This window comes from Mesocricetus auratus, unplaced genomic scaffold (genome assembly GCF_017639785.1).
Source record: "Mesocricetus auratus isolate SY011 unplaced genomic scaffold, BCM_Maur_2.0 Super-Scaffold_100008, whole genome shotgun sequence".
Lineage (NCBI taxonomy): Eukaryota > Metazoa > Chordata > Mammalia > Rodentia > Cricetidae > Mesocricetus > Mesocricetus auratus.
In genome coordinates, this window is record NW_024429192.1 from 50,504,500 (window position 1) to 50,531,645 (window position 27,146).

At 37.1% G+C, this 27,146-nt stretch overlaps 1 protein-coding gene and 1 long non-coding RNA gene across 3 annotated transcripts in view; one reads left to right on the forward strand and one right to left on the reverse strand.

The window, feature by feature from the left end:
• The window catches only part of LOC101835248 (limbic system associated membrane protein), a 2,091,329-nt gene that overhangs the window by 924,419 nt on the left and 1,139,764 nt on the right, over positions 1-27,146 (reverse strand). The window lies entirely within an intron of this gene.
• The window catches only part of LOC110342204, a 31,361-nt gene continuing 17,686 nt past the window's right edge, over positions 13,472-27,146 (forward strand). Inside the window, exons 1-2 of the long non-coding RNA XR_002384224.2 lie at positions 13,472-13,647; positions 23,571-23,677. This is a non-coding gene — a long non-coding RNA (uncharacterized LOC110342204). The remainder of the gene's footprint in view (positions 13,648-23,570; positions 23,678-27,146) is intronic.

The window sequence follows — 27,146 nt, forward strand, 5'->3', positions numbered from 1 at the left end:
GTCATTGATCAGATGCAGAAACAGAAAGATAAACAAGAAGAAACACCCTGATTAATTTTCACCACAGTTAGTCTTCCTCCAGTGACCTCCATTGGTTTGATCTTACAGGGAACCAGTTGGCAATTGAACAGGAGAATGTAGTTTGTAGAACCCTGACATAGAACAACTGAAGGAAGTGGGGGTGGGGCAATGCACTGACGACTAAAAACACAAGTGACTCCTATATCTATTTCCCCACCCACAGCAAGCTAGTCAGTACACACAGATCTCAAATGCACACTATTTTAGAATCAGCATGCAACCTTTCAACAGTAGCAGTACTTTATACATTGTAAATTACACACAAACAGATACCACAGAATACTATAGGTACATATGCATCACCTTTTATAATGCAAAAAGCTTTTCATAGCTACATTTATTGAGCAGATATATCTTAACTTGGAAGAATCCTGGCCAGTCTATATTTCAGTACATGCCTTGATTAAGAACTGTGAACGAATGTGTTATGTGTTTATTTTTTATTTGAATACTTTCTGTGGTCATGTCATCTACACTGACACTGGGCATCCACCTATGAATAAAAAACATTATGCATGTTTCCAAACAATATTTAGTATTGGATTTCTCACTTTTCCTTTAAGCAAATTCTTCATCAAGAACATTCTTCCTTTGCTCTCCAAAATGAAAAGGAAAGTTATCAAACTTTATTAAAGGGCAACTGTTCTGTGTTCTTTCCTCTTGCTCAGTATTTGATTTGTATGCCATGAACTATGAATGAAATTGCTATATCCCTTTTCATATGCTAAGTGTTTTCTGATATAATCCAAAGATTAATCATTATGCTACTTAGTAAAATATCACTCCTAATAAAATTACTTAGGTAATATAAGATTATTATTGAACTATATTATTTAATATATTTGTCTGACATTATATACAAGACTATGGAAAATATAGAAAACTTTCCAATTGTAAGCTTTGTTTCTTCTAGTTTACTCAATGAAAAAAACATGGCATTGTGCTCCTCATTGCAACCTTCCTTATGATTTAAGTATCTACTACACAGCTCATCTAAGAATAATGTCAAGGTTTGGGTCATTGAGCTGCAATACTTGACAATAAAAATAGCATTGCAAACAAATGTAAACAGCAATACCTATTATTACCAAATAGACATCTAGACTATCACTGCAAATGAAATGCTAGAGAAAGGAAGCAAGTCTATTTTTTAGCAACAGCAATATAACTGTAAATTAGGGGAAACAGAAGTGGATGAAAGATGATATGTTTGACTCCTTTAGTAAAATTATTCACAAGAAAAACAAATGTGTAGCATATTAGCTAAGACTAAAACACTGAGTAGGGAAATGCATTTTGCATAAGGTGAAGAAATCTCAAAATTTGCTGGTGTACTCAACTGAAAAAGTGATTACCATGCAAGAATGAGAACTTGATGTCAACAGCCCACACCCATGGAAAAGGCTGACTCTGCAACATATATCTTCAATTTCAGAGCTGAGGAGGCAGAGATGGGGGTATTCCTGGGACCCTCTGATCACCCATTTAGCTCAGTCAATGAAGTCAAGGTTCAGTGAGAGACTTCATCTCAAAAAACAAGAGAGACAGCAATAGAAAAAACACTGACAAAGACCTGTGATCTCAAAAGAACACACACGTGTGTACATAACTGTACCCACGAATAGCTCATATACCACACACAAAGACACATATATACACAGAGAGAATGGGAGACCCAGACCCAGACACAGTAACACAGAGACACAGAGACACAGAGACACAGTCACACACACACACACACACACACACACACACACACACACTCCTCCAGTTCAGCCTTTTTTCTTTGAAAACAATGAAAACAATTGTATACCAAAAGCACATATATAGTTATTTTAAAACAGGAATAAGAAATATACTGTGAAATTCATTTTTAATTAGTTCTAAGAAATTACTATGATCATTAAATTGTACTTAATACTTGGCAATGATCTACTAGTGTATCAAAGCAAAAGCAATTTTTCAAATAAGTTCCAGAAGGAACCTATATACCCTTTAAGAGCCAGTCATGGATCTATCTGTTCATATTTTTGTATATATCAATTTATAATGTACATCATCAAAATAATTGTTTTCACCCTCATTTTAAAAGACAGAAAACAAAATATTAAAGAAAGTAATATATTCTAATTTATGCAACAGCACAACACATATCATGTCAGGTAAAATATCAGAAACAAAATTCAAAGTTTTTCTAATTTTTTTCCTTCTTCTTCTTAAGGTATGTTTAGATTTGAGGCTTCTTGGTCTCCCTGAGTCTTGAAAGCAAGAAAATTGTTTGACATTTTTAATGTTCAAATTCTGAGTAGTTTATTTGATGCCAAACAGTCTCCAGAATTCTGTGATCTCCGTTTTTAGGTTGATTGCTTTTTTTTGTTTGTTTGTTTGCCTGTTTGTTTTTCTTAATTCTATGCTTGAGGATAAAGAGCATTGGCCAGAACACACATAGTTGGATTGGGACCTGGGGCCTTACCCCCTTTAATAGGATTAAGATCCTAGACTGTTGCCCTGAAGCCTTCTTTTATTATATCAGCATCTGGCTGTACCACATCTGTTCTCTCCAGTGGTGGTTCTTGGATGGCTTTCTCTGTTTCTAGATCAGTGAGCTGTGACCTGGTTTCTTTGTTTGACTGATAATCATGAAATGTCTCATCAATTTTTCTCCCTCTCATATTGACAACTTTGTGGACATTAGGGAAGTTACCAGGAATGAATTTGCTGTGACTGGGGAGTCACAGTGTTTACAAGAAGGGAAATTTGCTACCCTATCCTTATGTGTTGCTCACTGGAAAGCAGCTGTTTCAACACAGGACACTTGGAGCATACCAAAGTGAGGTAACTAGCACACAATGAAGAACTGTATGGCCGTGATGATGTCATCTTAGGATATATTGCTACCATTTTGAGTTGAACTATGTAGTCATGATTGGTTGGACACATCATGCTCATAGGTTAGTTCAAGGAAGTTATTGTCCAGTCCACGAAGGACAATCTTCAAGTTCCATAGGATCTATTGCCCTCTTCTTGCCTCCAAAGGCACCAGGCATATATATGTTACATACATATACAAGTAGGCAAGACATTCATACACATACCCTACAGTTTATTGTCCACTGATCAACAGACCAGGGATGTGTTAGTAAATACTGGATCAAGATCAGTAGTTGGTGGCTTAACCCCTGATTTATCATTGAGGTTCAATGCATTTAATCTTGGAGAAATCTGTTGTACTGAATTCTGTTCCTGTCTTCTTACTGTGTAAACCTTGATGCCCCAAAGCCATTTTCATAACAAAACATTGATACTGATGTATAATTTTGAGCTCTACTGAGCCCCAGTGTGATGGACTTCTGCTTTCCAGGAGTGTAGTGCCTCAATGGGGGGTAATGACTCTATTGAGAACTGTCCTGTCTCTAACATATAGCTGAGGAAATACAGTAACCCAATAGGTAATTAGGGAAGATGTCACATCACCACAGGTAGGTGCATCAATAGCTGCTACAAGGCTGATCATGACGTAGCATGTCTCATGCAAAGTACATGATAGCTATCAGGAGAGCTTGCACATTATCCATTTCTAATGCTACCTCCATGTTAGCCAGTTTTTTTTCTTTTTTACAGTAAGATTTATATATATATATATTTTTTTATTTTTAAATTTCAATTTAAATTAGAAACAAGGTTGCTTCACATGTCAGTTCCAGGTCCCTCTCCCTTTCCCTCCCCTCCTCCCATGTCCTTCCAACCCCCCAATATCCCCTCATTTCCCCAGGGAGGATGAGGCCCTCCATGGGGATGTCCATAGTCTGTCATTTCATCCAGGGCAGGGCCTAGACCCTCTCCCGAGAGTTCAGGTTGAGAGTGCATCTCTCATTGTTGGATGGGATTCCAAAGTCCATTTGTATACCCGGAAAAAAAACTGATCTACTACCCAAGGCTCAATAGATTACCTAGGCCTCCTCACTGACACCCACATTCAGGGGGTTTGATTTGGGCCCAGGGAGGTTGTACAGATATTAGGAGCACTTGACATGCTAAGACCTAGGTCCACTTCCCAGACCTTCCTGTAATTCCAGTACAGATTTCTTCTTCTTGCCTCCACAAGTACCAGGCATGCATATGTTATACAGCATACATGTAGGCAGGATATTCATACACTTAAAATGAGAATAAATATTTTTTAAAGATTTCATATGTGTGTGTGTGTGTGTGTATGTGTGTGTGTGTTCATGTGAGCATGCACATGGAAGCTAATTGGATTCTCTAGAGCTAGAATTCCATATATTTTTGGGGTACCTGACTTATTATTTGTGTGCTAGGCCTGAAATCCTGTCTCAACAAGGAGGTAGCAAGCAGTCTTAACTACTGGGCCATCTCTCTAGGCTACAAATTTCAATTCTTAATCAATACAGCAAGACACTATTGTAGAGAGAAGCCTTTTTCTTGTCTGCCGCTTGGTTTTTTCCCCACCAGTCGCCTGGGCTCTGCTGCGTTGTAGTCCCCAAATAACACACAAGATGCTGTATTAATTATGAAGCTGTTGGCCTTGCTTGTTTATTACTGGCTAGCTCTGACTTAAGTATTTATCGCATAATTGTTAATCTTAGTATTTCTTTTACCAGAGAAGTTTCCTGGTTTCTTACCCCTATGGCGGTTACATCTTGACTCCCTGTGTTTCTCCTACCAGAGTCCTCCTTGACTCCTAGTCCCACCTATCTTGCTTCCCTATTGGCCAACAGTGCTTTATTGACATATACACAGGACTTCCCCCATCATATTATCTAATTTTAAGACCCAGGTATATTATTAGAAGATGCATAGTGAAATTTGAGGAGGAGAAGAGAGAATACTGGGTCAGTTGTGACCCATCTGACTACTAGCACTTTGTTTACAAGTATATGTATATTCTATACGATCTTCTGTTGATAGGCAGGACTTGCTTATCTGCATCACAATGGTAAGGGCTACTTAGAAACAACATCTTTATTTTCTTTTTTCATATATTCTGTTTAGCAGAGTTCCTGATAATAAAGACAAGATAATTAGATAACTGATGCATTAGCTACTCCTGGTAAAATGATGATCTGAAACAAGGATGACTTCAATGTTTAATGTCATCATACTGTGTAAATAGAAGCAATAATTGTATTTCCTTTCTTAAAGCAACTTGAAACAATATTAACCATTGATCACTTATTAGTCTGTCTTCAGTGTGTGCATACATGTTTATACTTGTATATGGTATGCATAGACAGCAACATACCCCATTCTTATTTTGAGTCATCTTGTACTTAGTTTATCTAACTTTCATAGCTTTAAATTATACTCAAGACTACATTATTATGGAATTTTGCATTTGCTTCTAAAATTAGATTCAAAAATATGGCAATATACCATTAAGACTGAGATTATAATTAAATACAAGTCAGATAACTCTATAAAAGCTCCCAAACCAAACATGATTCTTGTTATTAAATGTCAATGAAAACATATACTTTAAATTTGTTCTCCCATAGTATAAAAATGCCTATTCACAACATAAATTAAAAACAAAAAACAAAAAAGTGAAAAATCAAAACATAGAGAAAGTTAACTATCTTAAATATTACAAAAAATTGAAGTAAGAAAGCAAATTATGTAGTTGCTAAAAAGTCTATTATCATATCCTTAAGTTTCAATAATATAAGAAGTTAATAACTGAGAAAAATCATCCTGAGATAAATAATTTGGGAATTGCCTGGATCCTTTAGCTATGGAGTTGCTATAGCAATGTTACTAGAGAAAAATTAATGGTTGTAATTAAAACACAAAGCTTTAATACCATAAATCCTACTGTGGCTATTCATTTCTAAACTCATTGGGATCTGTATATATTTTCAATACTCAGTGGTTTCCATTTCTGCTTCTTTTGTATGGGACCTATTATTTTGGCATCATTGAAAATGTACAGTAAACACCATTTAAAATTATTATTATATTACTTATACTCTGTGTAATCACACACACACACTCATAAGTGTTGGGGAAGTCTTATGTCAATAAAGCACTGTTGAGCCAATAGGAATCTAGATAGGTGGGACTAGGAGTCCAGGAGGACTCTGGGTAGGAGAAACACAAGGAGAGTCAAGATGTAACGCCATGGGGTAGGAAGCCCGGAACTATTCTCCGGTAAGAAACATACTTAGATTAACAATTATGGGGTAATTACTTAAGTCAGAGCTAGCCAGTAAGAAACAAGCAAGGCCAATAGCTTCATAATTAATATAGCCTCCTGTGTGTTTATTTGGGACTGATGTGGCTCTAGAACCAGGCTGGTGGGAAGGCTCCTCTCAAGGAAAAAGCTTCTCTTTACAAATAAGGAACAGCATTTAAGGGCTCTTCCAAAATTTAGTGTAGTGGATGTGGTAAAATAGAACAGCAATGAAGAATCTTCTACATGGAAAACAAACATTACCAAGTATTAGAATTATAAATTGTACTATTTAATTGTTTATTTTATGGTATTTTAATATTTTTCACACTTTTGTTCCTTGTATTTTTTTATCTCCACACTGTCTTCAAATCTTGTATTTATTAGAGCAGAGTGAAGCCATAAATAAGAAGGTGTATCATGAAAAAGTGAAGCAAATAAAGGTCTAGAATTTGATATTCATGTTTGTGACAGATCATGACAATCCACACAACTTATGAACAATCAGTATATCAGTATTGCAGTGAAGGAAAACTTCAGTGACAACATAATGTACCTAGCAAGAAATGAAATATTGTATCAGGGATATTTGAAGTACAGAATTTTACATCACAACAAGTTCCATGTGATAGTCTTTGTTTTCTCTTGTTATGTTTTATTTTGTTATATTTTGGTGTTATCCCTTAGAAGTCTGTTTTCTTTTTTTCCTAATGGGAGAAGGAAAAAGAGTGGATCCAGATGGGAGGGGAAGAGAGAAGGAACTGGGATGTGCAGAGCAAGGGAAAATTTAAAACAGAATATATTGTATGAGAAAAGAATCTATTTTCAATAAAATTGAGGACATAAAGAATTATACAAGAACCATAATAAGTCAAACATTCATTCAAATGATTTCCTGGTACAACAATGTCCTAGTGACCATGCTGAAGTCTCACCAAGCCTACAAACTATTAGCTAATGGAACTCTTTGAATTATTCCCCCACTAAATCATTAGCAGGGAAACTATCAGAAGTACAGCCATTCAAACATCAAGAGTAAAGAAATGATAATATGGCGCTTACTTGCCTCATGTTCATGGCATTCCCAGGACAAGATATTTTTAAAATTAGGCACAGCAACTTACCTAAGGAAAGAATGAAAAAAAATACACATCACTGTAAGACAATAATAAAATAACATCGTCAGTGAAGTATGACATCTAATGACAGGCAAAATCGGGTGCACATACATTTTTAAAATTTACCTAAGTTCATTGAGGACTTCCACTATAATTTTTATGCCCCACATCCCTTTGATTATTTCTTGCATTATTCTTCATGCTTTGGGTATGACTTAACTCATTGATTCCATCCTAATTCTTACAGGCGTCTCCTTGTCAGATTGTTCTAGCTTTGCTAATATTCAATTTGTTTCAACAGAAAAAAAAAGTGATTTTACCCACAAAACATTCTGAGTATAAAAAGTAGATTTCAATCTTTGTCTCACTGGAGTGAACATAGGATGAGTCAGATTCTGCTTTCAGAATTCTAAATCATGTAGAGAAAGCAACCAGAGATGCTAAAAGAAAGTTTTCACATAAAAATCTGAGTTTTTTTCTCTTCAGGAGGTGTTCATCTTTATGGGAAATTAAAAGGCCCTTATATAAACAGCTAAGAGACAAGTTTGGCACATTCCAGAGGAAACCAACAGATCCCCTGTCAGCAGGAGCTGAAATTACCTGCCCTCAAATAAGCATCAGAATATGCTGAGTAACAACCATTTGAGAATTCCTACATCAGTTTGCTGGAGCTGCTGAAACAAAGTACCACAAACTGGATGCATTAAACATTAATACAGGATTTTCAGCATCAACTCTGGAAGTCAGGAGTTCAATACCAGGGTGAGTTAGTTTCTTTCAGTGTTGCTGTGATAAAATACCCTTAGAAAAGCCAGAAAGGGTTAGTTATATCACATAGTTTTCGAATACAGTCCACAGAGATGGAGATGTCACGCAGCAGGCACTAGAGGCATCTCGGTACATTGAATCTGCAGTTAGGAAGCAAAGGGAGAGAGAGGAAGGCTTGTGCTCATCTCTGTTTTTCCTTTTTATACAGTCCAGGAATCCAGCCTAGTGAATGGTACCTCCCACAGTGGATATGTCTTCCCATGAGCAAAATAATCCTGTACAGGCATGCTCAGAGGTCCATCTCTCAGAGGATTCTATCTTGTGAAGTTGGTGATTATTGACCATCATACAGGTTGTCAGCATGTAGAGCCCTTGTATTCACAGATAGCACATTGGGCTTTTAAGCACTTTAAGTTTAATGCCTATTAAATGTGATATAATTTACATGACTGTCACTTCCTTTCTTTGATATCCTAAAAATTTGGTTGGGCTGCTCGAAGGCAAGACTGATCTGGCCACCACGTTCTGCGATAATAATAAGCTGATACATTATTATAAATTGTGCTTTATATAATTAAAACTTTATTTGTGAACAGGTACCAGGCTTAAGATCCATACTAGAAATGAGGTGAGATGCTTTGGTAACATGGTTCCAGTTATTAAAGATAATTCTGAAGTTTCCATGTGGAAAGGCCCATATGACTTAGCACATTTACAAGCTGTAACAGTCAATAGATACAGGACAAGCTTATGTCCCTATGGATCCATGAACTATTGGTGCAAGATTAGGAAACAAACTATATTGTGGAGAGCAGAAAGAGAGAGAAAGATTGTGGGCTCTCCCAGAGTGGTGCTGTTGTCTTTACAGAACACCCACTGCAAACCAACCTTCATTTCTTTGGAAACCAGCTTGGAAAATAGTCGAGGTGGGTAGCGTTAATGTTTCACCTGCTGGAAGCTGAAGTGTTCATTTTATGCATTGACTAATTTATGAGTTTAGTGAGAAATTTCTTTGTAAAATAAATTCTAGAATGAGAGAGAACCTGAAAACGAATTCCCTCTGCACACCATGTGCGTATGGTCCCATTAGCAGCTGCACAGTGGGCAATCGATTAGGGAGGGAAAAATGGCTTTTTTTATGGTAATGGATTTTGAGCCTCCTGGTGATAATTTATTTACTAGAAATTTTGCAGAGCTGGCTAGCACGCTGATGAAAACCCTCTGAACATGTTCATTTAAAAAGAGGGAAAAGTGGCTTGGATTATTTTTGAGAAATATTGTTATTAAGTCATTGGAAACATATTGATAAAATATGCCTGAAGGCTGCAGTCCTATAATTTATTATACAAATGATATTGCCATTGACAAATAGCAATTTAATCCCACAATTAACTTTGACAATTTGAATTTCTCTTTTGCAGTTTTATATTTTTATTTTTAGAAAAAGTTTGATAGCCATTCAGTATGCTATGCTAGGCTAGTGGTCATTGGTGACTTTCTTTAAAGGCATTCCCATCTCCCCACGGTTTCTTTGTACAAAGCTAATCCATCCAACTATAGAACAAAGTACAAAACCAATGTCTTTTCCCTTTGAGTTCCAAATTCTACAGAATATTGAGTTAAAATCATTTCTTCATCTTCAGATTTCCTTAATACAGGAAGAGAGAAAGATACTTTTTTTTCTATTTCAAACAGTAACTTTAGAATCAGAGAGAGTTGAATTTCTCTTTCACTTCAATTCTGTAGTGGCTTTATGTAGTGGAAATAATACATTTTCTTCCCTGGATTTCCTTTCCGTTTGTGTGCGCGTGCGTGTGTGTGCATGTGCCTGTGTGTCTATGTGTGTGTGCATGTGTATCTGTGTGTGTGTGTGTGTGTGCATGTGTATCTGTGTGTGTGTGTGTGTGTGTGTGTATTTGTATGCATGAACTTTAGTGGAGGTCTGTGAATGATGGATTTTTTTTATGGGAAGACACAACATACACATATGTGCTCATTACAGAAAGAGTCCAAAACAGACCAAAGTAATGGTTGGACCATTTAATTTGGTGAACCAATGAGTTGTTTGTTTTTTTGTTATTGTTGTTGTTTTTTAATTGGTGTTACTAACAGAGTATAAATGAGGTTATACTTACAAGGACTAGGCAACTCAAAAACAACTAAATCACTGGAAAGTTTACCCCATCATTGGCAAGGGCTCTTACAATCCTGGAGTTCTCTCCACAGTTTGTATCAATGCCACTGACTGGTGATCTCTTTAACATTGTGTCCTCCTCACCAAGACATTGAAAATTCATCCCCATCCTGAATTTTCTGACCTATTCCACAGCTCTTGAAAGAGCATCCTCTTCTGGTCCAGTGAAATAGGCATCAAACATCATCTTTAAAAAAGGAATCAATTGACTCTCCATGAGCTCCACGTTTTTGGGTTCCAGGAGGAGCTGTAGGCAGGAATTTAACTTTCACTTTAGTTTCTTGCACCCTTCCAACTGTAAGAAACAGCAATGAAACGTCTGTTTCTCCTTCTGTCTTACACAAGCAATTTCCCACTGAGTTTCCATCTCAGGCATTATGTGTGTATGTATGTATGTATGTATGTATGTATGTATGTATGTGTGTATGTGTGTATGTATGTATGTATATATACAACCTCTTTGACAACCTATTAACCTGTTAGCACTTTCATTCTGTATATATTACTTTCACACACCATGGAAAATGTTTCATTTTTAGGACACTTATACTCAGGCATCAGACTCTACTCATTAATCAGGTATGACACCCCATTCTGCATAGAGCAAGTCACTCTCACCCTGATTTCTTCCACAGACTCTTCTTTAATATTTTACTTCCAGATGGAGGATTCAGCCTTGGTTACATGACTCAACCCCCACTATAGTGGTCATAGAACTGGCGCAGTAGCAAAAGAGCACCCTCTTCCTTCCTACATTGTTCCCATTCTAGTTACTTGTGTGCTAGTTTGTGTTTTATCAGCCTGACACAAGCTAGAGTAATTTGGAAGGAGTGCTCCTTAATTGAGAAACATGCCCTTAAGCAGTCTGTCTGTGGACTGTCCTGTGGACCATTTTTCTGGATTAATGACTGATATGAGCACTGTGCATAGTGCCTTCTCGGTGCTGGTGGTCCTGGGTGCTGTAAGAGAGAAGGTGGAATTGTTTTTTTATGTCTAGTTTCATTAGTGCCTTATATATTTTGGAAATCAGCCCTCTGCCACTCATGGGAATTGTGAAGATCTTTTCACATTCTGCAAATCTTTTCTCATCCATTATTTTTATTTTATTTCATTTCTATTTTATATGAATTTGTGTCACCCATGTAGTCTGGTGAGGGTGTCAGATTTCCCCAGAACTAGTTACAAACAGTTGTGAGCTGCCATGTGGGTTCCAGGAATTGAACCTGAGTCCTGTGGAAGAGCACTCAATGCTCTTATCCCTAAGCCATCTCTCCAGCTCATAAAGAACTCAAGAAACTAAGACATCCAAAAACCAAATAATCCAATTAAAATATGGGTTACAGTTTTAGACAGAGAATTCTCAACATAAAAACTCAAATGGCTGAGAAACACCTAAAGTAGTGTTCAGCATCTTTATCCATCAGGGAAATGCAAATCAAAATGAATCTGAGATTCCATCTTACACCTGTCAAAATGGCTAAGATAAAAAAACACAAGTGACAGCTTATGTTAGAGTTGATGTTGAGCAAGGGGAACATTCCTTCATTGCTGGTGAGAATGAAAACTTGTATAATCACTTTGGAAATCAATATGAGGGTTTCTCAGAACATTGGGAATTGAACTATCTCAAGAGCCAGGTATGTCAGTCTTGGGTATATAGTAAAAGGATGCTTAATCATACCATAAGAACTCTTGTTCAGCTATATTCATAGCATTTTTATTCATAAATACCAGAACCTGGAAACAACATCGATGTCCCTTGCCTGAATAATGGATAAGAAAAATGTGCATTTACATAATGGAGTATTACTGAGTCTTTAAAACACTAACATCAGGAAGTTTGAAGGCAAATGGATGGAACTAGAAAAAATAATCATCCTGAGTGAGGTAACCCAGACCCAGAAAGACAAACATTTGTTTGGGGGAGTACTGGCAACATTTGAACTTTGGGCTGGGAAAAAAAGTATTATATCAGTTATAGTTACTATTACTATAAAGAAACACCATAACAAAAAGCAAGTTGGGGTGGAAAATATTTATTTGGTTTATGCTTTCATATCCAAAGTCCTTCACTGAAGGAAGTTAGGACAGGAACTCAAACAGGGTGGGAACTTGGAGGCAGGAATTTACCCAGAGGCCATGGATGGGTGCTGCTTACTGGATTGTTCTTCATGGCTTGCTTAGTCTGCTTCCTTATATAATCCAGGACAACCAGACCAGGGATGGCACCACCCGTGATGGTGATTTATCAATCACTAATTAGGAAATTCTCTACAGGTTTGTCTACAGCACAGTTTTATGGAGGCATTTTCTCAATCAAGGTTCCTTCTCAGATTACTGTATCTTATATCAAGTTGACATAAAAGTAGTTAAAGGAATTACTCATTCTGAGGAGTGGATGGGGGTGGGTTGGGAGAAGTGGAGGAAGACAGGAATGGAGGAAGGGGGAATTGTGATTCATATGTAAAATGAATAAAAATTATAAAAAATTTACACATAATCACTTCATAAAAAAGTAATAGAAAAAAAGTAGCTAGCACAGACATTGACTGATCAGAGCTCAGTGGGCTGTTCTGTGAGAGTTTGGAAGATAAAAGTGTTGAAAGAAATGCAGATGACGGAGGCCTGGCTTGTGAAGTTATAGAAAGAAATTTAGGAATAATCAAAGACTCAAGCAAGGCAGTTTATGTGATAATTTGATTAAGCACCACTAAAATAAAACCTTTTCTTTGCTGGGACTTTCGATCCTGGCCAGCTGGGGCTAAAGAATGAGCTGTAATTAAGAAGAGATCAGCATCATTGAAGTAAAATCCTCTGGGAAGTGTTTCCTTAGGGTAAGCACAGAAAATGTGTGGTCCAGAGGTGACCACGGTTGTATTTCCTGTTGGCAACTGAACTTGTTATTGTCTTAGAATCTTCCAGGGGAGGCTGGATTGCAAGGCAGTAATGGGTCATAGGGAGCTGGTGAGATTGGCCACTGTGAGAGGCTAGGAAAGGTCATCAGTGAATGCGACTTCAGGTGATGTGGAAGTCCTAGAATGATAGAAGAGTGAAATTGAGTCTTGAAATCACATGGCAGAGTCAGAGTCCCTGGGGGAAGCACTGGAGAGGCTACTGATGAAGGTGTAGACCAATTTGAGTGGAGGCCCCCAACTTTTCAAGATCCACAAACCACAGAATGACTGACTACCAATGATAGCAGCAGGTGTGGAGTGGTGTTGACCTAAGGCTAGGAGACATGCTGTGTGCTGGATGGCAGAGCTGGAGAAATGCCACATCCAAGGAATGAGTCCCAGGTAACAAGCACTGAACTTTTCATACTCTTGAACTTTGGTATTGATTTGATTTAATTTTGAGTTTTTATTGCCTGTTACTTTATTGCAACTAGCTTTTGGTTTTTACCAGAACCAACAAATGAGAGATATTGAAGTTTTGACTAGACTGTAGCTAGTTTAGAGAAAGTTTGGATGTCTTACATGGATATATTTGAGAAAATTTGGAATTATAGAGAGCCTTGGAACTTTGAAAGTAACTTTGTGTGCTTTACAGAGACTGAAAATTTGAAGTGTCTAATTTTTAAAGATTGTAGGACTTCTAAAAGTTGAAGTGGCTGGGAAGTGGTGGCGCACGCCTTTAATCCCAGCACTCAGGAGGCAGAGGCAGGCGGATCTCTGTGAGTTCAAGGCCGAGCTGGACTGACAGCCTCCAAAACAATACAGAGAAGCCCTGTCTCATAAAAAACAAACAAACAAAAAAAAAGTTGAAGTGTTTTGGATTTTCGGTTTCTCTTGTAAGTAATTTCTCACAATAAATAACCAACAATATCCTTTAAAAAGTTGAAGTGTTTTATATTATATAAATATTAATATCTTAGAGACAAATGTGATAGGAAAGTTTGTAATTAAATAGTTATGTGTGTTTGTGTCAAGTTGACAAGCAGTCAATTTTGCTGGTGAGTGTTTTGTCAACTTGACACAAGCTGGAGTCATTTGGAAAGAGAAAACGTTAATTGAGAAAATGCTTTCAATAGGCTTGTTTGTGGACAAGTCTGTGGACAACTTTCTAAATTAATAATTGATGTGAGAGGGCCCAGATCACTGTGGGCATGCCATGCCTAGGCTGATTGCCCTGGGTGCTTTAAGGAAGCAGACTGAAAAGGCCATTAGGAGTAAGCTACTAAGCAGCACTCTTCCATAGCTTTTGCTTAATTTTTGCCTTCAGGTGCCTTCTGTTCTTGAGTTCCTGCCCTGACTTCTTTAAATGATGAACTCTGATTTAGAACAGTAACCTGAAATAAATTCTTTTTGTCTCCAAGTTGCACTGGGTCATGGTGTTTTATCACAGCAACAAAAACCCTAAAAAGGACACTCAGTTTCCAAAGACACTCCATATAAACCACAGAAGACTTGAGGTAAGGCCTGACTTACCTTAATCAGTATGATCCCGGCCCCCACTCCCACCCCCCAGTTCCATATATTTAACATTTAATTTCATAATTTCTTCTTTTTTATGGATGAATAAAATTTCACTCTGTGCCACATTTTCATTATCCAGTATCATTTAATGAACATCTAGGCTGATTCTATTTCCTTGCTAATGTAGATAGAGCAATAAAGAACAAATCTGTACAAACAGCTGTGTGGTAAGGCTCTTTGAGCATATGCCTGCGAGAGGTGCAGCTGGGTGGTGTATTTTTTGACAGACCTCTACACTGCTCTTTGATTGTATTTTAGTATCACTACAAAGGATGAAATACATGCCTAGTGCAATAAACAAGGTCAGAATCACAAGGCTTGGGGAGTCATAGGATCTAGATGGTTACTTACTAATGTTATTAGGTTCAATTGACATAGCATCAAACTACCTTGTAAATATGTATACCCATTGAAAAGTGGAAGTAGATTATCCTTAGTGTACATTCCAAAACTTCCAGAAACTATTGAAATGCTGAAATTTTTCAATGGTAACTTATATTTTAAAGATGTTATTTGTCAATGTTAATCTTTGAATTAAATAAAATTTCAAGAAAAGCTAACATAATGATTTGAACAACTGACCATACACACACAGGGTATGGAGAGGGAGGGAGAACCAAATAAATGAGACCTATTCTCCACTCACATTTCCCCCATTTTCTTATATTCTTTCAATGATTTATTTTTGGTGGTGTGCAGGTTATTGATTGATTGAGGCCTGGCCTCTCACATTCGAGGAAATATTTTCTTGCTGAATCATATTCTCCAGCCTGTAAGGTCAGTTTTACCTGAGTAAATGAAAACAGGGATACAAATTCCTAACAAAGCCTAAAAAGTCTAAAAAATAGAGAAGGATTTCTCTCAAACATAAAAGAAAGTCCCCAAGAATATTGATACATGGGGGAGAGAGCACAAATATCAATGGAGAAATGACATATTTTTAGTTGGAGTAATTTAGAAAATTGACCTACAATTGTAGAGTAAAATAATCCTGGATTACCTTCTTATATCATGATGAAATGGACTAAAAATGAGTTGATTCTAAATATAGAAGTTAAAAATATGAAGCTAACAAAAGAAAATGGAAAATACTTTTAGCTGTTATGGATGACAAAAACCTTTCTAAGTAAGATATAAAATACAAAACAATGAGATAAAAGATAGTTTTGAGCAAATGAAAAAAAAAACAACTAACCTAAAAACAGACTATCATGGACAAAATTAACAGGTGTGGTCTAGGAGATGCAATTATCCTATACAAGACTGATAGAATTTTAACACTTCAGTTATGCAAGTATCTCTTTAAAATCAATAAGAAGAGAGAATAGTCACTCAGGAGAAAACAGAATTGTATAAAAGTACATCGCCACAAAATGAACTCTAGATTATTAAAAAACACATAAAGATGCTATTAGAGTGCCAGGGTATATGAAATTTGACTGCATGGAGTCCCAGCAAATGAGGACTGTCCACTCAACCCAGAAATAAAATAGAAAGTAATGGTAAAAATCAAGAAAGGAATCAATACAGTTTTAGTGAGACAATAAAGGACATGGACCATCCCAGTGATGTCCTTGAAGACACTGATGTGGACTCTAAGACTACATAAGAAATGATGCAATTAGTCTGCATAATTGTGTAGATTGGTCAAAGGAACCTGGTTGATTATTTTCTCAGTTCTATGCACATACAGTATTGTTCCCACCATGCAACCTTCTATTGCTGCCAGAAAGAAACAAACTGCATTTTGTGTCAAGAAAACTGCCATTGCACATGACCAATCTTTATTTGCTTAGCATGCTATTTACCCATAAGCCCATAAAGAAAAGCAACCTATGATTCTGTTTCTTAGGCCGTAGTCTCAGCATAGGGTAATCTGCTTGCAAACAGCTTTACTGTTCCTGGATTTGTTGGCAGTAATTGAAGACTTATGGATGCCATATCAACAATCTGGTTGAGGACGCAATTGGAATTTGATCATCTGTTGAAAATACTCTAATTGCTCTTGTTTTGATATCTTCATGCTTGAAAAGGTAATGTTGCTAACATCAGAGATTTAGCTTCAAGTGATGAGGTCGTGCATTACAAAAAAACAACCAATCTCTAGATCTCAGAAATAAATCAACTTTCAAACATATAATGAGAAAAATTAAAACTAGAGTTTTGGGCTATAAATTACTGCTTATGTTATTATCAAATGTTAAATTTTCCTTATTTTTAGTGTTAGCCAAGTAGTAGGAAATAGAGAAATTTGGGCACTGTTTGTTGTGTTGTAAACCATTCCATCTACTAAAGAGCAATTTAGTAGCATGTACTGCAGAATATAGTGCAATTAACTAAACAGTGTCTCTGATAGAGCTTCTTTTGAGCTTCTGTGTAGAGAAACTCCTATAACTGTTAAGGAAAAGATTTGAATAAAAATTGTTTTTCTCAGCATTATTTAGGATAGCACATGTGGAGTCAATTGTTGCACCCATCACCATGAGACCAGATAAGTAAGATGTATTGATATCACATCAATGAACTACTGTAGAATAACTAAAAGAGGTACTAAAAGAGACACACAGTAGAATAAAAAAATTTTAAATGTATCCTCAGGTTAAAAGTAAGACTTTCTAGTATACCCTCACTTATATGGCATAATTTGTAAAAATTCAGCACTATTTATTATCAAAGACAGACACATACTTATTAATACATGTCTGAGATATCATGAGTGATTATCTTTGGTTTCAAGTAAGTGGAATATTCGAGGAAAAAGGAATGAAGTTTTCCTTCAGTAAGTTGTTTGTGTGATCCTAATATGACCAGATGGGTAATAGGAGAGCTGGCCACCAGAAATGATCTTTCATTTATCACTTAACACACCCTCCCAACAATTGTCCAGTTCCTTCTATATCAATTCAAGCAAAAATAGAATGTTAAGGTGTTTACAGTTTGAAAGGAAAACCAATCTTCCGTTTTTGCCAAACAATCTTTTCTTGAGTACATCTGATTTTGTTGCTTTCTGTGATTGTGGCCAAGAGGGGGAGAGTAAGAACTTACTTTAGCTTACAAGTTAAAATATATTGTCAAGACAGACCATGGCACAAATCTAAGGCAAGAGCCTCCTGGAAGAAGGAACTGAAGCAGAAAGCATAGAAGGAAGTTACTCATGCCTTGTTTACCCTGACTTGTTCTACCACTTTGCTAATACAGGTGAGGCCCACTTTTTCAGGCACGGTACTGTCCACAGTAGGCTGAGTCTATTTGAATCTATCAGTGATGAAAAAGATACCTCATAGAGAAGCCCATGCACGTATCTGATGGAGGTAATTCTGCAATTGAGATTCCATCTTTCCAGAGATGGGTAGGTTTGTGTCAAGCTGTGAAACCAAAACTAAGTGACACTTTGATGACTTGATTGGCAGTAATACATTTATTAGTTTGTATTTATAAAAGTAGTTGAGGTTGTCTGTGGTGTGAGATAATTTTGATTCATAAGTTCTGACAACTGGTGTGTTGATTGTTTACAGTCATCCAATCAGAGTGTCCTAGTTACCTTTCCTGCTGCTGAGATTAAACATCCTGACCAAGTCATCTGCAGAGAGTGGAGTATTTTTGTTTATACCTCAAGGATCTAGTACAAAGTGGTGAGAGTCAGGGCAATAGGGATTTGATGCCTTTGGTCACATTCATTCCAAATTTGAAACCAGAGAGTGAATGCTTGCTTGCTACTGCTTAGCTCTCTTTGTCCTACAGTGGGTAGGACTTCTAAAGTAATTAATGCAGTCATGATAACCCCCTGAAGTTATACCCAGAGTCCTGTCTCCAACATGATTCTAGATTCTGTAAAATAGACAATTAAAACTAACCATCACAAGGAATATGGAGTCTGGTGGGGACATTTGGACATGAATAATAGGTGACAGCTCTGTTTCTTTTTTCCCTTTATCTATTACTGACATTTTTATCCTTGAAGAGATATTGGCTTTAAAATAAGTCAATAAAAGACTTTGAATATTTAAAAGACACATGAAAAAATGTACTCTTTTGACAGATTTACTCAAATTGTATGCAAATGTAATGCATGTTTAATGCAAATATACTTGTGGTTATCTTAACTATTTCCTATGCTTCACTGTGCCCCTCAGTAAAATGCTAATGGTTCATCTCTGTTCTTTATGTTATTCAGCAATTAATTGTTTATATAACTTACTTTGTCACAAAAAAAGCTTAAATTAAGAAATATGAGAATCAATTCTCTGACTGGGGTAGACACACTCTCCCAAACTGCCCATGTGTAATCATGTTCTTTCATCACCTGTCTGGCTCGGTGGCATCCCTTACAGACATCACAGAATCAATAGGAAACTCTGAGCTCATCCCGGTCTCTTCTACCTCACATTTATGCTCAGTGATTATCACATATCAGTCATCTTCCAAAGTCATAATGCTCTCCCATAGCTTCTATCTTAGATAAGCCCAATGGGAAGTCTTGGGCTAACTGCAAGAGTACTTCCTTTTGTTCCTGTCCTCAACCTTAAGTCCTGCTCTATTCTGCTGCTTAAATAATATTTCCAAATCCATAGCTTATCCATACTTAATTTGTCTATGTGTTTCCCATTTTTCCAATTCCTTTTGGATAGAATCTTAGCCTTTTGCAATCTGTTCCCCATTTAATCAGACCTTTGGTCATGTTTTAGCTTACATGTGTTCTTGGAACCTGAGGAAAGCCATATAATCCCCTTATGAATCTCTAAGCAGATCCTTTCACCCATAATGGCCATTTCTGCCTCCTTTCTTCCTTCTTTCTATTAGTAACATTCTACTGATACTTCTGCAACCTAGTAAAATGATCTCTCTTCCCTTAATCCTTGCTCCCTCACTTTGCAGGTTAAGTCACTCACACTCTTCTATGTGACCAAGATCTATGAATACCTGATATCATTTCCATGTGTTACAGTGACACAAAAAGGAATTCACACATAATACATAGTTTTGTGTGTATGAACCTTATGTGAGTGTAAGCCCCATCTAATTAACTATTTACTCAGAATTATGTAGGGAGCTAGTTGAAGCTCTGCTGTACTCCAAAACCCTAGTTCCAAGATTTTTTAAACGTCCATATGATTATGTGACTTCAGGTATTCAGAACTAGGAGCAAAGCACAATATAGTTTTCAGTTAGATTGTAACCCCAATCCACTGAGCATAAAACAAAACTAATCATCACCAAATCTTCATTACAACCACCGCTGACAACATTTCCATTCCCATAGATGGACAATGAGAAAGAAAGAAAGAAAGAAAGAAGGAAAGAAAGAAAGAAAGAGAGAGAGAAAGAAAGAAAGAAAGAGAGAGAGAAAGAAAGTAAGAAAGGGTGTCAATTTGGGTAGGTAGGTAGAGGGGAATATCTGGTAGGAGTTGTATGAATAAAGAAAAACTATTTTCAAAAAACATAAAAACAGAATCAGTGTTGTTCTAGATTGGGTCTCTAAAGCTTAAGTGAACTGGGAGCTGAGACGGGCCAGAACGTGTGTGTGTGTGTGTGTGTGTGTGTGTGTGTGTGTGTGTGTGTGTGTGTAGAGACTTCATTAGATGAAAGGGTTCTATAAAGCATATTCAAGGATTTTCCCCATATTCCCAAAGCCTAGCAGGTTATCTGGCAATGATAGGCTCTTTAGACTTGTTTGATGTTTGATGGATAAACAGGCCATTAGAGATTAACAAAATAAATCAAGAAATATCAGACTAACTAAAAAAAAATGTTCTTATGTGTATAAAATCCTTTTATTCTTCCCTCCCTCCCTCTCCTCCCCTCCCTTCCTTCCTCTCTTTCTTCATTACTTTCTTTCTATTGTTTATGCTGTCATTGTTTTGTTGCTCTGTCATCAAGACTGATGAAGCAGGGCTGCTGAGAATTGACTAAATAGGAATCACCTCTGTGGTTGGCATAAGATAATCAGATTTCTTGGAATTGATCTGAATTGAACTAGATATGGAAAATATAGTAATTGCATAGGAGAAAAAATAACCTAAAGGAAGCATTTTTGGCTGAATCTAAATGGATATAGTGCTATGAAGCACAAAAGGCTTGAGTCAGTCGCAGAGACCTAGCAGAATACAAATCAAGTGTGAGATAGATCCTGACTGTTCAGCTGAGGAATTAACATTGGTGAACAGTGTGTCTGCTGTTCAGTCCAGTGTGTCCAGTGTGTCAACTTGTAAGAAAATGGTGGAGTGGTGTCAGTGTTTGGGGACTTGAAAAATATACATTAGGCACCATTCATTTATGGGAACATGACAGAATAAATTACAAAGTTCAGCACACAGTGGAACAGTATATATTCAGTTTATCATACCTGATGTAAGACTAGGTATCTCAAAGTTTTTGATAAGGAAAATTTGAATTATGTGTAGCAGCTTCCATTTACCAGTAACAGAAGTGTAGACATTACGGATCCAATAAGATTATTAACAGACAATGGCAATGAGAGCCACTAAATCTCCATAACAGGGACAAGTAGAAAGTTAAGGTTGCAAATAAGTTGAATTTGCAAGAAAACAGAGAGAGGTAAAATATAGTTTCCTAAAGCAGATTGGAATAATCCTAATAGTTCAAAATTAAGTACAAAAGAATCACATATTTCTCCAAATGGCTATCTTGATTTTACTCTGCATTTGAATTTCCTCCTTGTGCAGTTCTGAGGTTCAGAAGTAATTCATGAAAAAAAAACTTTGGTTATTGACTTATGTTAGAATGTCGTAGGAAAGCATTTAATTTCATTAAAATGATGTTCCTTTAAAGTATTGTTATCAAACAAGGTGGGAGCATAGGTATAATTGACAATAATGATTATGCTTTATCTTCCTAGGTATCATTATCTTGTGACGCTTATTGAATACAGAATGAATGTTGGCTTAATGGATATATAGAGAATGAATGTTTGCTTAATGAATGTAAGCAGACAACTGGGATCCCAAAACAGAGTGGAGGAACTAAAAGCTTAATATTAACTGACCTAGTAACTATGAGCTCAAGTATAAGAAGTTGAAAATAAGCCTAGCCATAAGATATGAAGTGTCACTTTAAATGCAATCACATATAATTATAAAGGATACAGAGTGACATGTTAGCCACTAGAAAATATAAAACATTATAATGAGGCTCTATGAAATATGAAGTCTTTTAAACATCAATTATACAATTATAATGAATAACTCAGTCTAGAAGGAACTTGACTAAGGAAAGGGAAATTCCTTCTGTGATGGAAATTATGGTAATTGCCCAGGTGATTTTAATTTAAGTAAAAACAAGCTACATTTGAGATTTTTCTACTTAGTTCACCAGGGACTTACCTATCAACTGCTCCTAACAACACCTACTGCTTCCCATATCTTTCTTGAAATTAGACAAAGTCTTTATAGAAAGTTAATGCAAAAAAGACAAACATGGTATGTACTCACTCATATATGGATTTTAGACATGGATCAGGGGATTGCAAGCCCACAATCCCACCGCCAAAGAGTCTGGGAAACAGGGAGAATCCTAAGAGAGATATGCATGGTAACCCGGAGAAGGGGAATGAGACCAGATCTCCTGATGAGATTGGGAGCTTGGGGGGAGAGGAGGGGAGAGAAAGATGGGAGAAAGAGAGGGGGAGAAGATGAGGGGAGAGGAGGACATGGGGGAGCAGGAAGGTTGAGTCAGGGTGAGCATAGAGGACAGCAAGATGAGAGATACCATAATAGAGGGAGCCATTATAGGTTCGAAGAGATCTGGCACTAATGAGATTCTCAGAGATCTACAAGAATGACACCAACTAGCATTAAGGCTACCTTAAATGCTCTCCCCTGATAATGAGATTGAAGACTACCTTATATGACAGTCTAGAACCCTCATCCAGTGGCTCATAGAAGCAGAGGCAGACACCCACAGCTAAAAACAAAACAAAACAAAACAAAAAAACAAAACAAAAAAAACTAACTGAACTCCTGGAACCCAGTTGCAAAGAGGACTGATGAGCAAAGGAATCAAGACCCGGCTAGTGAAACCCACAGAGGCAGCTAACCTAAACGAGGGGGAATGCATGGACCTGAGAATGATGACTGAAAAGCCAGCATGGGACTGATCCAGACCCTCCTGAACCTGGGTTTCAGAGAGGAGGCCTCAACAATCTATGGGGCCTTGGATAGTAGATCAGTATTTACCCTTGGCACACAAATGGATTTGGGAGCCCACTCCACATGGAGGGATGCTGTCTCAGCCTGGACACATGGGGGGAGGGCCTAGGCCCTGTGCAGGATGACATAACAGACTTTGATAATCCCCCATGGAAGGCCTTACCATCCCTAGGGAGCAGAGGGGGTTTGGAGTGGGGTATTGTGGGGACTGGGGGGAGGGGGAGAAGGGGAGGGAGAGGGAGCTGGGAGTAACATGTGAATAAAAAATTCTGTAAAAAAAAAAGAAATGAGATAAAAATGTGTGCCAAATGATGATACACAAAATTTTACCAAAGAAAAATTATTCTGCTTCAACCACTTGATGCTTGTTAAGCAATGATCATTATTAACTGACATGTGTAGGAATGCTCAATTCTTCTTGACATTAAATTAGAACCTTCACTAGGTTTGGCTGGAATATAATCAACACACTGTTCATAGTGTTTCTATAATTAATCCTGGTCATTATAGCCCAATCTATATTTTATGAAGTGTATTTAATAGAAATATCAGGTAGACATTATTTATTTATTTTTAAAGGATGGACAATGCCAAAGCTCTAAATTGCCTGTGCAAGCTGTAAATACTACAACCTCCCCCAGAAGAAATGCTTTGGAATCTATTTTGCTGGATTTTCTAATCATAAGGTGAGTACATTGAAGTGTATAGATACTTTATTTTGTCAGGCTCCCATGATGTTATATGGGATATTCAAATCTTAAGGGCAGATTTAATGGTTTCTATCTTAACTTTTCCCAGCCTTATGGCGTGAGAAAGTAAGCTCTATCAGTCTTCTCTAGAATCAGAAATGGAGGCTAAAATTTTTATCATGCTAGGAATAAACAGGTTTATGATAGTGGTGAGATGCATACATACATACATGCATACATATACATACATACATACATACATACATACATACATACATGCATACATACATATTCTTTGTCCCTTTAGGGAAATTGTTCTCAAATAACTTCTATCAGGAATATTGTGTGTGTGTGTGTGTGTGTATGTGTGTGAGTCTGTGTGTGTGTATGTATGTATGTATATATGTATGTATGTATGTATGTGTAGACTATGACTTCATTATGAAAAACACTAGTTTGAACTGACTAGCAGATTATGGCTTTTGTTGGATTCTTCCTTTATATAGTTAAAATACACTGATGCTCTTCATAAAAAGAAAATAGTATTGTATTTTGGCTTTCCCTGTATAAAATTTATAAATTTATTCTAGAGAGACAAATTCATTATAAATTGCAATTACTTTATCATGGTGTTTTAGATATTTTAAAAAATGACTTACTCTAAATTGTGTATAGTAAAGACAACTTAATGCAATTAATCATTTGTCTCAAAGAATTATTTAATTAAAACCAGAATTTGTTGAAAAGCATCACACCATTTTTTACTTATGCCACAGAAGGTAATTGCATAATTAGTAACTGGTTCACAAAGGCATATTTTTCCCCCGTAATGCTGATAACACAGGTCTAAATTGCTCTTTCTATCCAGGATCCCAAGACACTTTATAAATCATCACATTTAAGTCACTGCTCACACCTGCTCATAATATAAGCTTGCCCACACATAAGCTGTAAATGGGGTATATTTAAAGAGGTTATTTAACACTGGGATAACTCCCATGAAGACTTCTCCATTGGAGTGAAATGCAGTCATTTCAGCAGATGCTCCAGAACAATAGATACTAGTTGGAGTAAAGAAATGAATAATGCCATCTCCGATTAAAACTGCGGGAAAGATTTAGCAGGAAAAAATGTAATTACTCATTTGGACTGGGGCCAGGATACCAAGGCTAATACCCTATGCATTTGGAGGAACTTTCTTTAAACTTTAGGAATTCCAATATTAGAGACACACTTTAATATCTTAGTTAAATTTCTAGAGGAAAAAAAGACACAAGAAAAATGATTTCCTTCACGAAATCAGTCCTCATTTTTGTGCAATCTATACCTTAGTCAGGAACACATGCACACTTCCACAAATGAAGACTGGATACAACCGAAAGGTTGAAGTTATCACCAGTGAATTAAAAGACAAAATACGGGGAGGTAGCCAAGAGTCAGAGAACTGACACAAGGACAGAGGCTGCCGGGGTGACAGACTTGAGCTCACCGTGTATCCTCTCCTACTTCTGTACTTCCCCCACTCAGACATCATCGTAAAGATGGCCTGTCGTTTAGATCATGTCGAAAACAACAATGGGCTTGAATAAAGATCTTAGGAATCAATCTGGTTGTTGAAGGAGAAACTGAGACCCAGAGAATCTTGGAAAGTGACCAAAGCTATAGGTACAACTGTGATGAACACAGACATTGAAATTTAAAAAACTGACAGGAGGCAGTCAAGGTCCTTGCACACTGCAGATAATTCTAATTTTGGTAAAGCATCTACAATAATTCAGCCCCTCAGTGCAGAAGCCAAGGGGGAGGGGAGCATGTTCATGTGTTTATGCAGTTTAAAACTTGTCACCTTTCTGTCTTATTATTTCTAAGCTCAGTACCCATTCTCACACCCTTCACTAGCAGATGGCAGGGAGAACACGAAAGCACAAAGTGACAAGAGGAATAAATTGGAGAGAAACATTCATAATAACTATGATTAGAGGAATTGAGCACAGTTCATAGGAAAATGCATGCCTGCCAAATCCAATTCTACTTTTACTCCCACCTCCCCCTCTACCTCCCTAACTCTAACACCCAAGGTCCTTAAACACTGACTTGGAATTAAAATGGATTGTTTGCAGCTGCTCACATGCAGGCTTATTCTGCTGGCCCTGCCCACTGTTTACATGTGGCTTCCCTTCCTAGCCCCAAGTGCTTGCCAGGGAAGGCCATTTGAGAAGCAACAGGATTGCAAGCTGAACAGAAAGCATTTTATGAGTCAGCTTGATCCTTAACCATGGACTGAGAGTTCTTAGCATTAAGCTATTAGCCTTGGTTCCTGGGTTTAAAAGGAGCTTGCTATCTTCGGTTGTGCTCTCCACTGTGGTAGCTGCAGGGTTCAGGCCTTTTTGCTGTTTCGATTTAGTTTCTGTCAAGTCCCCCTTTCCTTCTGCCCATCATCTATAAATGCTCTGATGGCTGAGTAGAATTTTCAAGCTCCATATGGATAAAGGACTGCATTATATCTGATTGTAGCAACTGCTAGTACTTTTCAAAAGCCCGTGTTTAGCAAGTGGAAATGAAATTGTTCTTGCATCTAGCTGAGTGCAGCCAATAGGAGACTCAATGAGATTGGGCTAGAATATGGCATGCACACAGCCAGTGAGGTCCCTTGGCAGATATCGACTTAAACGGGAGAGAAAGTGTAAGTCCCAGCACAGAAGAAGCTCTGCTTCTCCTAAGAATAAGTTCCCCATTGGCCTGGCTGTTTTGCCTGGTAGACTTCTACCAGCTCGTGAGAACATAATTAATGTCTCCAGCTAAAAACTACAAATAACTCTGTCTTCAGTTGGAAGACAAAAGGCATTAAAGGAAATGCATGCATGGTCTAGGCACTTTCTGTGTAATGACATGTAGACAAGAATACTAATAGTGTTGCCAATATGAGAAGCACAATCCATTCTCTGCTTATAAAATTTGATTCTAGAGGTTACTAAGAAGGCAGAGGCAGGTGGATTTCTGTGAGTTCAGGATTGAGACTATATATGTGTGTGTGTGTGTGTGTGTGTGTGTGTGTGTGTGTGTGTGAAGATTCTAGAATTATTCCAACATATTCTAAACTTGTGCCATTATACAGGAGGACAATATGCCACTTTTTATAGTTCTAAATTTTAGTGGTAATAGCCTTATAATTTGTTTGTAATGAAATGCCTTTCAATGAACAAATGTTTCTATGCCCTATTCATTCAAGAATAGATATCCTTATATTTCGGGTCCATGTTTGTTCTCAGAAAATTGGAGAAATAATAGCATTTTGTTTTTCTATTTCTGAATTTAAACTTTGCAGAGCTGAAGTGACATGGAAGGGAATAGGATATCAGTAAGTGTTATGGTGTAGAGCAGTGGCCAGCCTTTGCTTCTAGGCCCCCATGCTGACACTTCTCTCAGAGGCACTGTCTTGCTAACACTACACTGTTACTGCCTTTCA